Source organism: Cryptomeria japonica, chromosome 10, assembly GCF_030272615.1.
Source record: "Cryptomeria japonica chromosome 10, Sugi_1.0, whole genome shotgun sequence".
NCBI classification, from domain to species: domain Eukaryota; kingdom Viridiplantae; phylum Streptophyta; class Pinopsida; order Cupressales; family Cupressaceae; genus Cryptomeria; species Cryptomeria japonica.
In genome coordinates this window covers 667,647,411-667,664,184 of record NC_081414.1, presented here as the reverse complement: position 1 = coordinate 667,664,184, position 16,774 = coordinate 667,647,411, and positions in this window count along the sequence as shown.

The window sequence follows — 16,774 nt, the reverse complement described above, 5'->3', positions numbered from 1 at the left end:
CAACGAGTTTGCAGAGAGAGGCAGCAGGTGGTCCAATGAGAGACACCTTGAGAGAGCTGGCTTTGAGAGCCAAGGAGGCGGAGTATTATAGGACACATTACGAGGATGTAGTGCCCAGGGAGTGCCGAGTGCAGAGTTTCACGCAGTCAAGATCGAGTCAATCTCAAGAGACTGGTTTGCGATCAGAGAGCAGAGGTGTGACAAGGCCTTCGAGACATGATCCACCTGCAGATCCAGGGGCTGGGACATCTGCTGCGAGACCGTCTCCCTCAGGAGATAGTCATACCTAAGAGACGTTGTCTCCATTGTATTTTTTATCATTGTTTTTGTCGTACTGGACATAGACATGATAGATATTGTATTTTGATCATTTGTTGAGATATATATATGACACCATTTTCTTTGATCATGTGATGTGTTATGGATTTATGCTTTTTATATGCTTGTGCTTATTCTATGATGATGCAATGCTTAGATAGATGTATGTGATGTGAATGCATGATGTTATGAGATGTATCTTGAAAATGAGATGTATGATATGATATGTTGTGAGATGTATCTTGAAAATGAGATGTATGATATGATATGTTGTGAGATGTATCTTGAAAATGAGATGTATGATATGATATGTTGTGAGATGTATCTTGAAAATGAGATGTATGATATGATATGCAGTGAGATGTATCTTAATATGCAACTAATTGTAAAATGATATGTAACTAATTGTTTCTGAGCATCCTCATTCTGTATTTGTCATCTGATATAGCCACATGTTATTTGATTTCGATATATGTATCATCATTGAGCATTTATTTGTTCTGGGATATGTTGAAAATGTATACAAGCATAATGGTATAATTGAACCATGATGACCTAAGAAAAATTTACATGATGTTTGATTTTGCAAGATAGCACAAGCATCAAGGTATAATTGAACCAGGACGACCAAAGTGCGGATTGTGTATAAACAGACAAGATTAAACCATTTGTATGCATAAAGTGGAAACATGTCTTCAGTGATGTGTTTTGAATCACATCTTGAGACAAGTATCTACACAGTATAAATGATCGCCTCGCAGACAGAACACTAAAAAATATTGGAGTTTCCCGATGTTCTCTAGTTGTGAAGCATTGTGGAGAAAATTTAGAGAATTCAATAATTCAACAAGTTCAAATGAAAAAATAGTCAAAACTTTATGCAAAATGCAACATGTGATACTTCAGAAAATCATCCATCGTATTTCTTTTGTGATTCTTTGTTTTAGCGATCAATGTTTTGCTTTATGATTTGTGTGAGCCTTTGGTTGCTGGATATGATGTTCTGAGTTTTGCAAATAGTCTTGACGGTTTGAACATGCTGCAAGTTTTTGACGGTTATTGCCCCTAGCTAAGTGTACCTCTTGATTCGGGTATGTACAGTGATTACCAAGCCATGGTGAGATGTGGTGAAAGGCTAGACGGATAAATTAGGATAGTGACTACGCTAAGTATGTCCTGAATGGATATTTGTGATAAAATGTTAGGTGATGGCCGATAGTGCTTTACTGCGGATATAAGGATACGGATATAGATAGAGGAGTTGTTCTTTCACAATAGCACTTGTTACCAAGTTTTCACCAGTTGCTTTTATTGTACCTTTTTATTTGTTTTTTCTTGATTTTTTTTATTTTTTGACTCTTTTCGTGCATTAGACTACTCAAGTGTAGTATTTCTTTAGATGGATGTTGTTAGTTGGTTCATCGAACACATCTCCTTCTGAAGTTGTTAGCTAATAAGTGCCTGATCCATAGACTGATATGATGACATAGGGACCTAACCAGTTAGGCTCAAATTTCCCTTTCTTTTCTCGATCTTGTTGATTTCTAGGATTTTCCTCGAGTACTAGGTCACCAACTTTAAAAATCTGGGGAATGACTTTGTGGTTGTAGCTTATGCACATGTGTTGCTGATATGCTTTGAGATGAGTGTAAGCACGCTGGTGTCTTTCATCTAATAGTTCAAGTTCTTGTAGTCGATTAACTCGATACTCTTCATCTGGGATTAAGCCTTTCAAAGAGACTCTAAGAGAGGGAATTTCTACCTCCAGGGGTAAAATAGCTTCCAATCCATATACCAATTAGTATGGCATAGCTCTTGTCGGTGTGCGGATGCTAGTGCTATATGCCCAAAGTGTTGGATTGAGTTGTACATGCCAATCTTTTCCTGCATCATTGACTATCTTCTTTAATATTTTCAATATTGTCTTGTTGGATGCTTCTGCCTGACCATTCCCCTATGGGTAGTATGGTGCAGAGAAACGATGTTGGATTTTAAATTTTTCACATAGTTCTTGGACATCTTGGTTTTTGAAAGGTCGCCCATTATCAATGATGATGGATCTTGGAATACCATATCTGCAGATTAGATAATTTAAGATAAAAGAGGCAATTTGTTTCCTAGTTACTGTGGTCATGGGGACTGCTTCTATCGACTTGGTAAATTATTTTGTTGCGGTTATAATGAACTTGTGTCCATTTGAAGATGAAGGATGAATTTTGCTGACTAAGTCTAGTCCCCACTGACAAAAGGGCTAGGATGTGGTGAATGGTTGTAGTTCCTGTGTTGGTGCATGTATAAGATTGCCATGGATCTGGCATTTAGGACACTTTTTTGCAAAGTGATAAGAATCTTTTTCCATTGTAGGCCAGTACTATCCCATCCTTAGAAGCTTTTTAGCAAGAGTAGTACCACTAGAATGTGTGCCACAGATACCTTTGTGAAGCTCGTGTAAAGTAGATCAGATTCATTATGATCAAGGCAACGAAGAAGAGTACCATCTAGACCTCGACGGTATAAAGTATCAGCAGTAAGGGTATAATGGGCAGCTTGTCGGATAAAGTTACGTTTTTGGTTTCGGGATAAGTCAATGGGTAGGATATTGGTCTTAAGATACTCATATATTATTCCATATAAGGGGGAGTCTGAACTAGTTAAGGCGTAGATAACCTGGGATTCTGAGTGGTCATAGGCTGGGGAGAATAGTTGCTCTACCAGAAACTCGTAATGACTCTGTTGTTCTAGAATCTGTAGTAATGAAGTGATAGTAGCCATTGCATCGGCTGCTTTGTTGTTCAATCTTGGTTTTTGCTCAAAGGTGATGTGTACAAAATATTGCTTGAAGTCATCCACCATTCGCTTATAGGGTAGCAGCTTGTCATCCTTTGTCTAATAGTCATTGTTGATTTGATTGACAACTAATTGTGAGTCTCCGTAGACCTTTAACTCTGTGATTTTCCATTCTACGGCCATTTTAATGCCTATAACCAATGCCTCATATTCAGCCACATTATTTGTGCATGGGAACATAAGCCTATATGATCTTGGTATAGTGTGTCCTTCAAGAGTGATGAATAGAATGCCAGCACCTGAACCATGTTGTGTGCAGAATCCGTCAAAGTATAGGGTCCATTGTTTGATAGAGATAGCAAGAATGTTCATGTCTAGAAATTCAATCTCCATAGTTTGTTTTCCCAGTAGTGGTGCTTCTGCTAGTTGATCTGCTATTACTTGTCCCTTGATAGCTCTTCGCTCTGTATAGTGGATATCGAATTCACTAAGAATCATGACCCATTTAGCCAATCGGCCTATAAGAGCTGCTTTGCTGAGTAAATATTTGAGAGGATCAATTTTTGTAACTAGCTTAATTGTGTGAGCTAGCATGTAGTGGCAGAATTTTTGAGAGGCGAAGACCACAGCTAAACAAGCTTTCTCAATAAAGGTGTAATTTAGCTCATAGTCATTCAATGTCCTGCTGATGTTGTATATTGCTCGTTCCTTGCCTTGTTGATCTTCTTGTGCTAACAGTGCCCCTCAGAGATTTATATGTTGTCTAAATGTAGAGAATAAGTGGCTTTCCTGCTATCGATGGTACCAGAATTGGTGGGTTCATCAGATATTGTTTGATTTGATAGAAGGATTTGGTACACTTGGCTTCCCATCTGAATGGTACATTTTTATGTAGTAAATGATTAAATGGGAGACTTTTATCTGCCAGTTGAGCGATGAGTCACCTGATTGATTAGAGTCATCCTTGTAGCGAACTGAGTTGGTTGATGTTCTTTGGTGGTGGCATCTCCATAATGGCTTGTACCTTTGCTAGATCCACTTCAATTCCCTTTTCTGAGACTATGTAGCCCAACAATTTGCCTGATGTAACCCCGAAGACACACTTCTTAGGGTTGAGCCTGACTTGGAATTTTTCCAATCGTTCAAAAATCTTTTCTAAGATGCTTAGATGTTCTACTGTTGTGAAGGATTTAGCTAGTAAATCATCCACATAGTCTTCCATGAAGGTATGCATCATATCATGAAATATTGTTATCATTTCTCGTTGATAAGTTGCTCCTGAATTCTTTAAGCCAAAAGACATGACATTCCAACAGTATGTTCCCCAAGGACAGGTGAATGTTGTTTTATCTTGATCATCTAGAGCAATCTTGATTTGGTTATATCCTGAAAAACTGTCCATTAGTGATAGCATTGCATGGCTTGCTATGAGGTCTACAATGATGTCAATACTTGGTAAAGGAAAGTCATCCTTTGGATAGGCATTGTTGACATCTCTAAAATTTGTGCATATTATGATACTGCCATCTGGTTTTGAAACTGGTACGATGTTGGAAATCCATTTTGCATAGTCGATGGGTCGAATAAATCCGACATCTAATAGTTTCTTTAGTTCAGCTTTGACCATGAGTGCCACATGTGGATTCATCTTTCGTAGTTTTTGCTTAGCCGGTTTAGCTCCTGGAGCCATAGACAAGTGATGCATGATTAATTGTGGATCAATCCCGGGCATATCTGCGTATGCCCAAGCAAAGTTGATTTGTTTTTCTTTAAAAAAAATGATAAATTCTGATCTTTCTTCTTTTGTCAAAGATTCTGCAAGGTGTATATTTTTGGTTGCTTCTATAGTACCAATGTTGATTGATTGAGTGGGCTCAATCAATATGGGTGATCGCTCATGAAAATGTTCAGGAAGAGTGTCAAGTCTCCCATCTTTAGGTGCCTTAAAAAGGTTTTCACCCTCAGATGCGTCCTTTATTTTTACTTTTTTGTGATCTAGAGCTGCAATTGACTGGTTTTCAGCATCAGATCTTTTACTTGGTTCATTTTTGCGACTGATAGACTTGGCACTCCCTAATTGGCAAACATTGTTACTTTGTTCACTAGTAGAGCCGATTTCTGGGTTAACTTTACATAGGTAGTGAATAATAGATTCATCATTTGGGAAAATTGGTATATCATGTATTTCGGGTTCGTCCTAGTCGATGAGGTCAGGAAAGACAAGTGGTAAGGAATCATTTGGTGGATCAAGTTTTGCTGCGGTAAGTGTCAGGATAGAGGTTTCATTATGATTGGTTTGGGTGTTAAAGAAGTCCAGGATTTCGTCGAGGTCTTCGATGGTATCATCCTCTGTATAGACTTGTTCATAATGTTTCTTCTCGCTTTCCTTAGCATCATAGATATTTTGTGGTCCAAATTCAAGTAGTCTAATTTCTGTGCTATGTTCTTCTTGAGAAAGGGATATAGAACTAGTATTTTCAGCAGTATCTTTAGTATCATTTGAGCAGCTACCCCATTCATATTCATTGGAATCAGTCTCAAAGTTATCATCCTAGATCTTTTTAGTGTTGTAAATAGGTATGTTGAATGGCAAAAATAGATCTTTGATAATTGATACTAGTCTGCTGGTTTTCTCTAATTCTGCGTCAGATCCTGCTTCTATTCTTTGCATTTGTTCGTAGATTGTTTCTTCTCGAGGAGGAATGATATTGCCCTGAGGTGATTCTGCTTTGTTGGATATTTGTTCATGAATATGATTAACTTTTGTAGATGTTGCCTTTTTGTGAATGGTGGACTTCCCTCAATGTTGCTTCCTTTCGTGATGTTCACGTTCTTTACGGATTGTCTCTGCTAACTCAAATAGTGCTTCTTGCCAGGATTCTTCTTTGTACTTCTTTGCTTTCCACTGAGGTTTTGGATTTTTGCATGGTGTCCTTCTTGGTAGGAGAGTGAGTTCATATCCCAATCATGTTTTATCCCTACTGAGATTTGAAAGAGGATCCAATGGTTTTGTGACTCCTTCCTGACACTTACCAATAGGTCCTTTGCCATCATATCCAATTTGTTGCATGATTAAGTAGCCCTTTCCATATAGGTGTGTTGGTATAAATATTTCTAAAGCAGTTGCTCTACTATCTTCTTCCTCATCTTTGTATAGCTAGCTAAGGATGTCCTTTTCCTCTGATTCATGTGCTAGAGTACCGAGTTGGATGAATGTACCATCAAATTTGGTGATGGGCTAAGTTAGCTGATGTGTTGATGTTGTAGGTAATCCATGAGATCTGGGTGATGCTGGTAAGTTAGCCAAACACATGGGTTCCAAGGATTATTTCCCCATGCCTTGTTCTTTGATTTTCATTTTCTACTTGAAATCTCTAGGTAATGATTTAGACTTCTCTTGTTGAAGATCTGGTGCTGAGGGATTTTGTTTCTCTCTATTATGTGGAACCAAACTGTCTTGCGCTACCCCCATTACATTACAATGTTGAAATGGATTGTGATCAGCAGATATAGAAACCTCCTGCCCATTATAGGGGAATTTGACAAACTAGAGATATGTAGAAGGCATTGCTTGCATTTCATGTATCCAGGGTCAACCTAATAAGATATTGTATGTGAGGTCTATGTCTAAGACCTAGCACATAGTATCTCTTTGTATTGGTCCGACTTAAATCGGCAACACCACTGTTCCTTTAGAGGATCTTTCTTCATCATCATATGCCTTTATAGTAATCTTTTTGCATGGATCAATAGACTCCTCTGAGAAGCCTAATGCACGAATAAGTTTTAAGGTACATATATTAAGCCCAGCTCCTCCATCTATCAATACTCATTTCACTCGGTGTTTATAGACGATGACTTCAATATGGAGAGGAGTGTTATGTGGATGACTTAATGAGATATTATCATGCTCCGACTAAAGTGAGATTATGAGGTCCTATCATATGAGCAACCATGGCTTGCAATTTGTCAGCATCCAGATCTTGAGGTACATTTGTTTCCAATAGCGCTTGTTCCAATATGTCTTTGTGTTTCGGTGAAAGTTTCAGTAACTCTAGTATAGATATTTGAGCAGGAGTTTTGCATAGTTGGCTGACTAAATCATATTGAATTTTGGGTATAGCATTTGTTGTTGACGTATGTCCCTTCAAGACATATTTTTGAGCTCTTTTTGTTACGTTGACAGATTCATGACTATGCTGGTCTCGGATTGTGATGACATTGACTTGATTATCTTCAACTAATATATGATTGATGGTGTTATTGTAGATGTGATTGATACAAGCTCCACGTGTATCGTTCGAGGCGAAAGCTCCATCCTTGTTGTAGTTTGGAAGAGGATTCTTAAAGGCTCCATGGTCACCATTTGTCTTGAGACCATCTACCGTTAAATCACCTCTATCAATCATGTCCTAAAAAATGTTTTTTAGTCTCATGCAATTATTTGTTTGATGACCTTTGTAGCGATGAAAATCACAAAAGTATGAGTCATTCCACCAAGGTGGTTTGATTTGTGGTTCATAGTTGCTGATCGCTGGTAAAGAGATAATTTTGTTTGCCAAGAGTTCTCTGAATGCTAACTCCAGTGATTGTCTCAGTGGTGTGTAGATATGTTTTTGGAAATTATTGGTGCTACCTCGTGAATTGTTATTAGGTCCTCGATTTGCGTGATTATTTTGAGCATTGTTGGTGTTGTTTGTGTTGAGTTGACCTTGATTGGTATTCGGTGCGTTAGTGTTTGGGTTAGCACCTTTGGGGTTCTTTGTAGTTTGAGGATTTCCTGATAAAGCGAGCACGGGTTGTTTAGATTTTGGATCATGTGGTTCATGGCCTCCCTCGTTTCCATTGTTTTTGTTTCTAGTCCAGAATCTGGATTTATCTAAGTTGTTGTTTTGGTTATTGTAATTTGATGAACTTGTTCCTTCTTTGAAGAATTTTAGCATTCCTTTCTTGACACATGCTTCTTCTACTTGAATGTCATTTTCAATCGGTTTAGCGAAAGATGGCATGCATTAGAGCTTGATCCTGTAACTCATCTCACTATTCAAGTTATCGATGAAAATTTCCATTTTCTCCTTTTCAGGAATATCGTGAGGATATCGTGAAACCATACGCCGCCAACGTTGAAGGAATACCATGAATGTTTCATTGTTTTTCTATTTCGTATTACAGACATCTAGCATGGTAATAGCATGTTTAATGTAATAGGAATATTGAGTTATGAATTTGTTGACTAGTTCATCAAATGATCTGATAGGAGGTGTGATTTTGGATAAACATTCCATTGTTTGTCCTCCCAAACTTCTTGGGAATAACCTCATCAGATAGGTGTCATTGTGAGCAAATTCAAGACTCATGGTGTAGAATTCTTGAACATGATCACGAGGATCACTTTTCCCATCGTATTTGTCAAATTTTGGAATGTCTAAGTTTGGAGGAAAAGGGACCATGTGCAATCTTCTGTCAAAAGGATAAGGACAAATTTCATTTAGTGAATACCGTATTGTTGTCCCTTGTTGCATGTCTTGCATTTGTCTTTGTAACATTTTCATTTGTTGAGTAAGGGCAACCAAAGGCGCATTGTTTTGCTGAGGGAAGACTTATTCCCTTGCATTAATCCTGGGTTGAAATGGTGTATGGAACGATATATTTTGCTCGGGGATGTGTTGCTTAGGAATGTTTTGCCCTAGTGTATTTTGTTCTGGTATGTTTTGTTCAAGAATATCTTGCTCAGGGTCACGTGCTTCCCCTTCTCATTGTCATTCTTGATATTCGTAATGTTGAGATCTTGTTCTAAACATGTCTATGTCAAAGTCTTCAGGAAGTTTAACCCCTTTACTTGTAAGCATGAGTAGGTATTTTTCCTTGTCATTTCCCATGAGTCTTTCTACAAGTTTTTGAAATGAAGCACTTTCTTGACATTTTTGAAGAAGTTTTTCAGAAATTTCGGTGTCCTCTAAATACAGATGCTCGAAAGGATTTGATAATCTCCGATTCATGCTGGATTCTGATTGTATTTTTCTTTGTTTTCTTTGTTGAGTGCGAGTAACAACAAGCATCTAGTAGAAGCTTTCTGTGATAAAGGGGATAAAATCCTCTTCGATGTGTTGCTCAGGGGTTGGTGGCTCAAATCAGGGTATGTTGTAAGTGATGCACTCATCGGGAAAGAATGCAGGATTGATCTTTCCTCCACGGTTTATGATTTGACTGAATGCGGATTTTTGACAATATGCCCTAGTCTTCAAAGGTTCTTTGTCAAATTCGTTAGATTTGTTCTGGATATAGAGTCGTATGTGATGAAGAAATGTTCGATGAGATTTGAAGAGTTGACGATTGATGTATAAAAACTTATTTCGTTTGACAAATTTGGAAAAACGTGGTTGTTGTTTCTTCAACTTAGTATTACAATAAATATTCTTTCTTCTCAGAATATGAGGAATAGTCATACATAAGTGATTAATGGTTCCCTTTGAGTTGTTTTGGATTTAGTTTATCTTGTTTTGAAGACTCAAGTTTTACTTTATCAAAGTGAAGGTTTAGATGCCCCCTCATGACAAAGCGTGTCAAATGATATGGATAAAGTTTCTCGATATGGAAACTTGATTTGACAACCTAAATTTTTTGAACAAGTGTTTTTGGGATAAAATCCGTGAGATAAGAAAGGACCTATTTGTCACTTGTGATGATGTTTCCTAATTTTGATATGATAGATATGTTTATTGCACAGTTTTGGATGTTTGGACAACTTTTGTTTGACAAGAAATTTGTTTTAGAAATAGTTTTCAATTCTCTGTTTTTGATATTCTGTTTTGATGAAAAATGAAGCTGATGAAAGGAGGTTTCCAAAAATGTTTTCAAAATTTTCAAAATTTATCTCTGTTTTGCCCCCTGTTTTTCTAGTTTTGATCACACGCTAAAACAGAGACCCTATGCGCTACAAAAGTTTCTCAAAGCGCTAAGGAAAACACCCCACGTGCTAAGCTGCCCCAATCTACGTGCTAACTGTTTATGACAGTAAATTTGGTTTCTAATTTGGTTTCAAAGTATCATGCGCTAATATGAGTCACTGATGCGCTAATGTTTGTACCTCATGCGCTAAAGTTTGACTTCCACGTGCCAAGTTGATACTTCGATGCGCTAAGATGTTTTCCGGATGCGCTAACTGTTACAATGTTTCTAAATTTTGATGAAGCGCTACTGTGAATACTTGACGCGCTAAGGATAAATTGTGATGCGCTATGGTATGGTTGATACGCGCTAAGATGTTGCTCTTACGCGCTAAACTATCCTAGTTTGACTATTTTCTGTGATTTTGGTGTTTTGCCTTAAGTTTTTAATGCTGATGGATGATTTTTTGAAGTAACAAATGCAAACATAGGACAAAATACATAACCATTCTTGCCTAATCTAAACAATAAGTGTATATTCTGTGAGGATGTGTTCAAATCCCCAATGTTTCAATAGGGTTGGTTACAAAGAATACACTTCAAAAAGACTCTTTATTCAAGAGTCATAAGTAATACCATAGCCCACTAGTCTCGATACTTCGTCAGCTCAAATAGCCATGTCACCCCATAGAGGGTGCCCATTTTTTTGCCTCTTGCCAGAAATTAACTCAAAGTGAATTGCTTCACAATTGAGTATTTATCTTGGGAGATATATGGTGAGTAATCTTGGGGGCGGGTTCTTCCCCACCCTTGCACTATGATATTACAAATATCTGGTTACTGACTCAGCTCAAGGTTTCTATTTCTAAGGTTCGTAATCAGGCTTCCTATTCGACCGTCAATGATAACTCCCTCAGGAGGCTTCCCAACCTTTAGAACAAAGGTTTTATGTATCTCAAGGATATTGGGGGAAGGCTAATCGCTACACGCAACCGTTGAAAAGGACTTTCGTCACTTTCCACTTTTGATTATAGTGGGTTGGAACACTTGTCGTCAAAGTCATTTCCCACTTAGGTTGTTCCCTTCACACCGGCCATGAATGGCTTTAAGATTTTTTCAACCCCTTGGGAAGGCAGGCCTTCTAAAGGATGTAAATGCTATATGACTGAAAGCGTAAGAGTAGTCTGGCTTTTTGATCACCCAATTAAGGGGAGAGCATATACCTTCTACTTTTGAGACAAGGCAAACAAGGTTCTTTTTACCTTTCAAGTCAATGATTTTTCTAAGATCTATATGGAGATGTTGCTCCACAAAAACATGGTGTTTATTTTAATCTTTCATGCCAATGGTTTTCTGATCTATTGAAAAGAAAGGGTCAACAAAGTAAATCCGATGTTTTGTCAACAAAATAATTCGATTGTTGGTCAACAAAATAAATCGATCCAAAGGGGAAGATCTTCCCTCTTTGGTTGCAAATGACCTTTGGACTTTGTGCGATTCTTTACTTTGCTAAAACCTAAAATGGATCTTTTTATACACCAAAGGATGGTGAAATTCTTTTTAAGCCCTTTGATTTTGCAAAAATGAAATTTTGTGTTGTTCTTTTTAGAGCCCAAATTGAGAAATTTTCTCCTAGAAAATCAAGAAAAAATTCTTTGTCATTCTTTTTATTTGCTCAAAATAAAAGTGAGTTCAATTTTATTTAAACAAGAAAAGAAAGAAATTTGAATTTTATCTAACTTAAAAAATGTTAGTAAAAATTTAAACTACTTTAATTTTAGCCTAAATAGAATAGATTCAAAACCTGTAATCAAAATGTTAGTAACCTACAGAAAACCAGTCAATTAGTTAGCAAAAGGTGAGTTCTGTGGACTTCCACAAGTCTAAATTTTAACTTCTGTTACAAATTAGTTTTCTATTTTATGTCTGTGATGCGCTACAAAACAGACTGTAAGCACTATAGGATGAGCGAGCTGCGTTGTTCTATTTCCCGGATGCACTATTTTGTGTTTCTGATGCACTATTCTGTGTTTCTGAGGCATTGTTCTGTGTTTCTTCCGCGCCGAGACCTACAGGAAAAGGTTAATAAACATGATGCGCTAAGGTAAGAACATGATGCGCTAGAGGATGTACCCCATGTGCTAAATAGAGTACAGGATGCGCTATAATGCTAGCAAGATGCGCTACAGAATATGCTCCATGCGCTGATTCATGTTTCCTGCGTACCTACAAAAGTGGTTAGATTCAAAAATCGATTTGATATATGGGGTCGGGCCCCACAGTGGGCGCCAGAAATGTATGCAAGAAAAGCGGGTCAATAGAACTTAAAATGTGAAAAATGAAGCCTAAGGAGCCTTGTCCACACACCCACGGGACTTCTTGGTGCAAGCTATGGAGTCATGAAGGATGAGTCAGCTTCCCAAGGTTGGTTCCATGGTTCTCTATCTCACAAGGTCCCTCAAACCAATTTCTCTGCTCTCATATCCTTGAGCAAAGTGGTTTAGGGATGACAAATGCAAGAATGAGGGATGCTTTGGTTGATTTTAACATGAGATTGCAACCTATCTATGCATGATCCTACAAATGAAATGAACTAGATTATAAGATGACAAGATTAGTAGTGATACTATCCTAACATGATATACTAGTTATATAGTTAAGTTATTGATAAAAGAAGCAATCTAAAATGATTATTAAATTAATTCTTATTTGCAATGAGATAGACTAAATGTGATAAAATTGAGCATAAGTATGATACTAAGATCTTGCATATATTTTTTTGGAGGAATGAGAGCTCTATTTATAGCAAAAATAGGGCAATAGATGGCTAGGATTGAAAGAGTCAATCAAGGGTTGAGTTTGAAAGTTGCTCAATCCATGTTCACAATTTTCACCAATGAAATGGTGACAATTGGTCACATAGGGTTGGTTGAGAGGAGATGTAAGAAGCATTAAATGCTTGAGAAGACCTAATGGTTACCTTAGGGGGTAAGGGCTAAGGTTAGGTTAGGATTACCCATTGGATAAAGCTTTTACCCAAAGGATAAACTCTTGTGCAAAGGATTAAGGACTAACCATGGTCAAAGCAATAAATGCTTGATGATAACCTTGGGTTACATGGAGGTTGAGTTTAGAGAAAGTCTTTAATCATGTTGGAGGGTTGAGTTAACCATTAATGGTTTGGAAGACTTTCAAAGTTAAGTTGTTGAAGCCTTTAATGGTTTTCAAAGACTTTGAGAGTTTGAGAAGTGACTTCCCCTTGCTTAGGGATGTGACAATATTTAGGAGATGGGTTAGGTTAATTTAGAAGTGATTAGAAGAATCTAGAAGGAGGTTTAGAGAGGCAAGTGGGAGATGTAGGATTTTGCAAGTGGATGAGGAATAATAGGATTTAATTGAAATAAAGTTAATTTAATTCAATTTGGTTGCAATTTGGGAAAGTAAACTATTTAATTAAATTTGAATTTAATTAAAAAGTGGATAGAAGGGATTTAATTGAATAAAATGATTTATCCCATTAAATGGTAAAAGAGGTTTAGTGAATTTAATTTAAATAAATTGAGTAATTTACTTAATTAAATAGAGGAATATGAGTGATTCAAATAAATTGGATTTAATTAAATAGAGGAATGAACATAAGATATTCATTTAGGAATATGGTCATTTTTATATGTCTACACATGGAATCATATTCCCAAACCTAAGGAAAAGAATGTAACTGGAACTAAATGGGTGTTTCAGAATAAATTGAATGAGAAAGGTGAAGTTGTTAGGAATAAAGCAAGACTTTTTTGTAAGGGTTATTCTCACATGGAAGGTATTGATTTTGAGGTGACTTTTGCTTTGGTATCTAGAATTGAAGTTGTTAGACTTTTTCTTGCTTATTTTACAAGAAGTACAAAGATTTCAAAGTGTATCAAATGGATGTCAAGTTAGCCTTTCTTAATGGTGAGATGGAAGAATAAGTCTACTTTGAGCAACCAAATGGATTTCAGTTGACAGAGGAAAAGGATATGGTTTGCAGATTGAAGAAAGCACTATATGGATTGAAGAAAGCCCCAATATCCTAATATGCTAGATTGGATAGGTATTTGATGAAGCTTAAATTCAATAAAGGTACTTGTTGATAATAATTTATTTATTAAAATAGATAATGATAGCATCTTGATTGTTGAAGTTTTTGTTGGTGACATTATCTTTGGTGGAAATGATGGTTTGTGCAAGAAGTTTGCTGATGATGATATGCAGAATGAGTTTAAAATGTCTATAATTGGTGAGATGAAATTCTTTTTGGGATTGAAAATTAATCAGTTGGATAAAGGTATTTTAATATCCCAATATAAGTATGTGAAGGAATTGTTGAAGAAGTTTGGTTTGGATGAATCAAAGCCTATTGGTACACCTATGATGATCGGACGTAAGATTACTAAGGATGATGATTCTTGAAATCAAATTAGACTAGATACAAATCTATGATTGGTGGATTGTTGTACTTGACTCAGACCAGACCAAATATTATGCATGTTGTTTGTCGTGTTGCTAGATTTCAAGTTGATCCTAAGGAATCTCATGTTGTTGTTGTGAAAAGAATTTTTAAGATATTTAAAAGGGACAGTTGATTTTGGTTTGTGTTATCCTAGAGATGATAATTTCACTTTGAGTTCTTTTACTGATGTTGATTGGGAAAGTGATATTGATGACATGAAGAGTACTAGTGGTTGTGCATTTTTCTTGGGTAAGAGATTGGTTTCATGGGTGAGTAAGAAGCAGAATGTTATATCTTTCTCTACTACAGAAGTTGAATACAATGTTGTTGCTAGCAATTGTACTCAGGTGATTTGGATAAAGAAGATACTAAAGGTATTCAGAGTTATTTTTTATGGGCCTACTACTATATACTGTGATAATTCAAATGCTATAAACATTTCTAATAATTCGGTGTTGCATTCAAAGACCAAGTATATATCAATCAAGTTTCATTTCTTGAGAGAGAAGGTGAATGAGAAGGAAGTTATATTAGAGTATGTATCTAAAAAGGATAGATTTTTTATATCTTCATGGAGCCTTTGCCTAAAGATACTTTTGTTAATCTCTGAGAGAATATAGGGGTGATTTCCCCTCCTAATGAGAACTAAGATGCATGGAGTTGCATCAATCCGGTGAGCTTCCCAAAAATATTTTGTGATTCAGATTGATGAGTGAGGCTGCTACTCAGGGGGAGTAGTTAGTGTAGTGGTTCAGATGTTTAAATCTTTGTGTTTATCTAAAGAGGGAGAGAATTAATATTTGTGTTTTATGTGTCTTTGGAATTGTCATTAAAGTGGGAGAGAAGCATAAGAAAAACTACTATATCTTGTGTTGATCTCAGGGGGAGATTGTTGAAAGTTATGGGTTGTTGATTTTTTTCTTTGCATTGATTGTTTTTCACATTCATATGTTGCCATCAATTCCAAAAGGGATGATTGTTGGATATTGATGAGAAGTTTGCTGGAATAATGTTTTGTCATTGATGTCAACATATTCTTCTATGTATTCCAGTGTTGTAGTCGGATTAAATGAGTTGTTTTGGTTAGTATGTTGCAGATGAGTTGTTGTGGTTTAATGGGTTTTGAGATAAGTATCTCTAGTTGCTTCAGCAGAAGTTTATGTGGTCTGCATGATGATTTGATCGAGTTGTATGATCCATTATTATGGTTGTTATCCAGTTGTTCATGTTATTCGATATTTTGGATTATGCTTCGCATTGCTTCAAAATTGCTATATCTTGGTTTGTGGTTTTTGTTGAGTGTTTGGGATGTTCAGGTGTGTCCTCAATTTAGATGGTTCATGGTTTGGAAGTCTGCAAGTGAATCTTTCAGTTTGGCAGTCAGTTGAGTTGATGTTCTTAAGGTTAGGTATAATGATGATAAAGATTCTAGTAAGTAGTGATGTTACAGTTGTTTTTGTGGTGATTCACGTTGCTTGTGGATGTTTATAGATCATGTTATATCCATGTTGTTGGTCCACATTGATCGTTGTGCATAAGATTGATCATTTTCTTTATCCGGGGGTGTTCTTCGTGTTATGCGACATTTATATTGATTGTAGCATGTTGCAAATGATCAAGGCATAATTCTTGTTGGTGTTACATGTTCAAGGAGTTGATTTGGGTCCAAACCATGTCTTAGCCAACATTGCTTTGGTCTGCATGTGTTGTTGTAGCATGTGAGGTTATTATTTTTTAAATTGTGTTGAGGGTTTAGCTGACCTTGAAATATAGGTTGATGAATTGTATAAATACATGTAATATTCATTTAAGAGATGTATCTATGTGTAAATATTGTTTTGATCTTCTAGTAGCAGAGGAGAAAAGAAAAGAAAGTGTGAAAGAGTGTGCAAAAGTGTGATGAGCAGAGTTTGAGTATATGTTCTTAACCAAAACTGTAACCTGGCATGAGGAGATGCTATTTCATCAGTTCATGTATTCCAGATTGTTGTCTGAATCTTGTAAGGTAGTGAGCCTTCCTCACGGTTGTAACCCTTCTTATATTTGAGCAGTGAGCTCTAGGAAGTGTGTTTGAATGCATCTGCATTCCCCATTGTAATATTTCACTTACTCCTAATAGGGTATTGTAGTCACATAATTTGTCTACTTAATTAAATGAATATTTACTATTTATTTGATTATTTAAACCTCAATAATCAGTTAATTAAATTAATATTTAATTAATTTCATCCTCAAACTCTTCTCCTATTAATTAAATAAATTATTCAATTTATTTAAATTAATTCATTAAGCCACA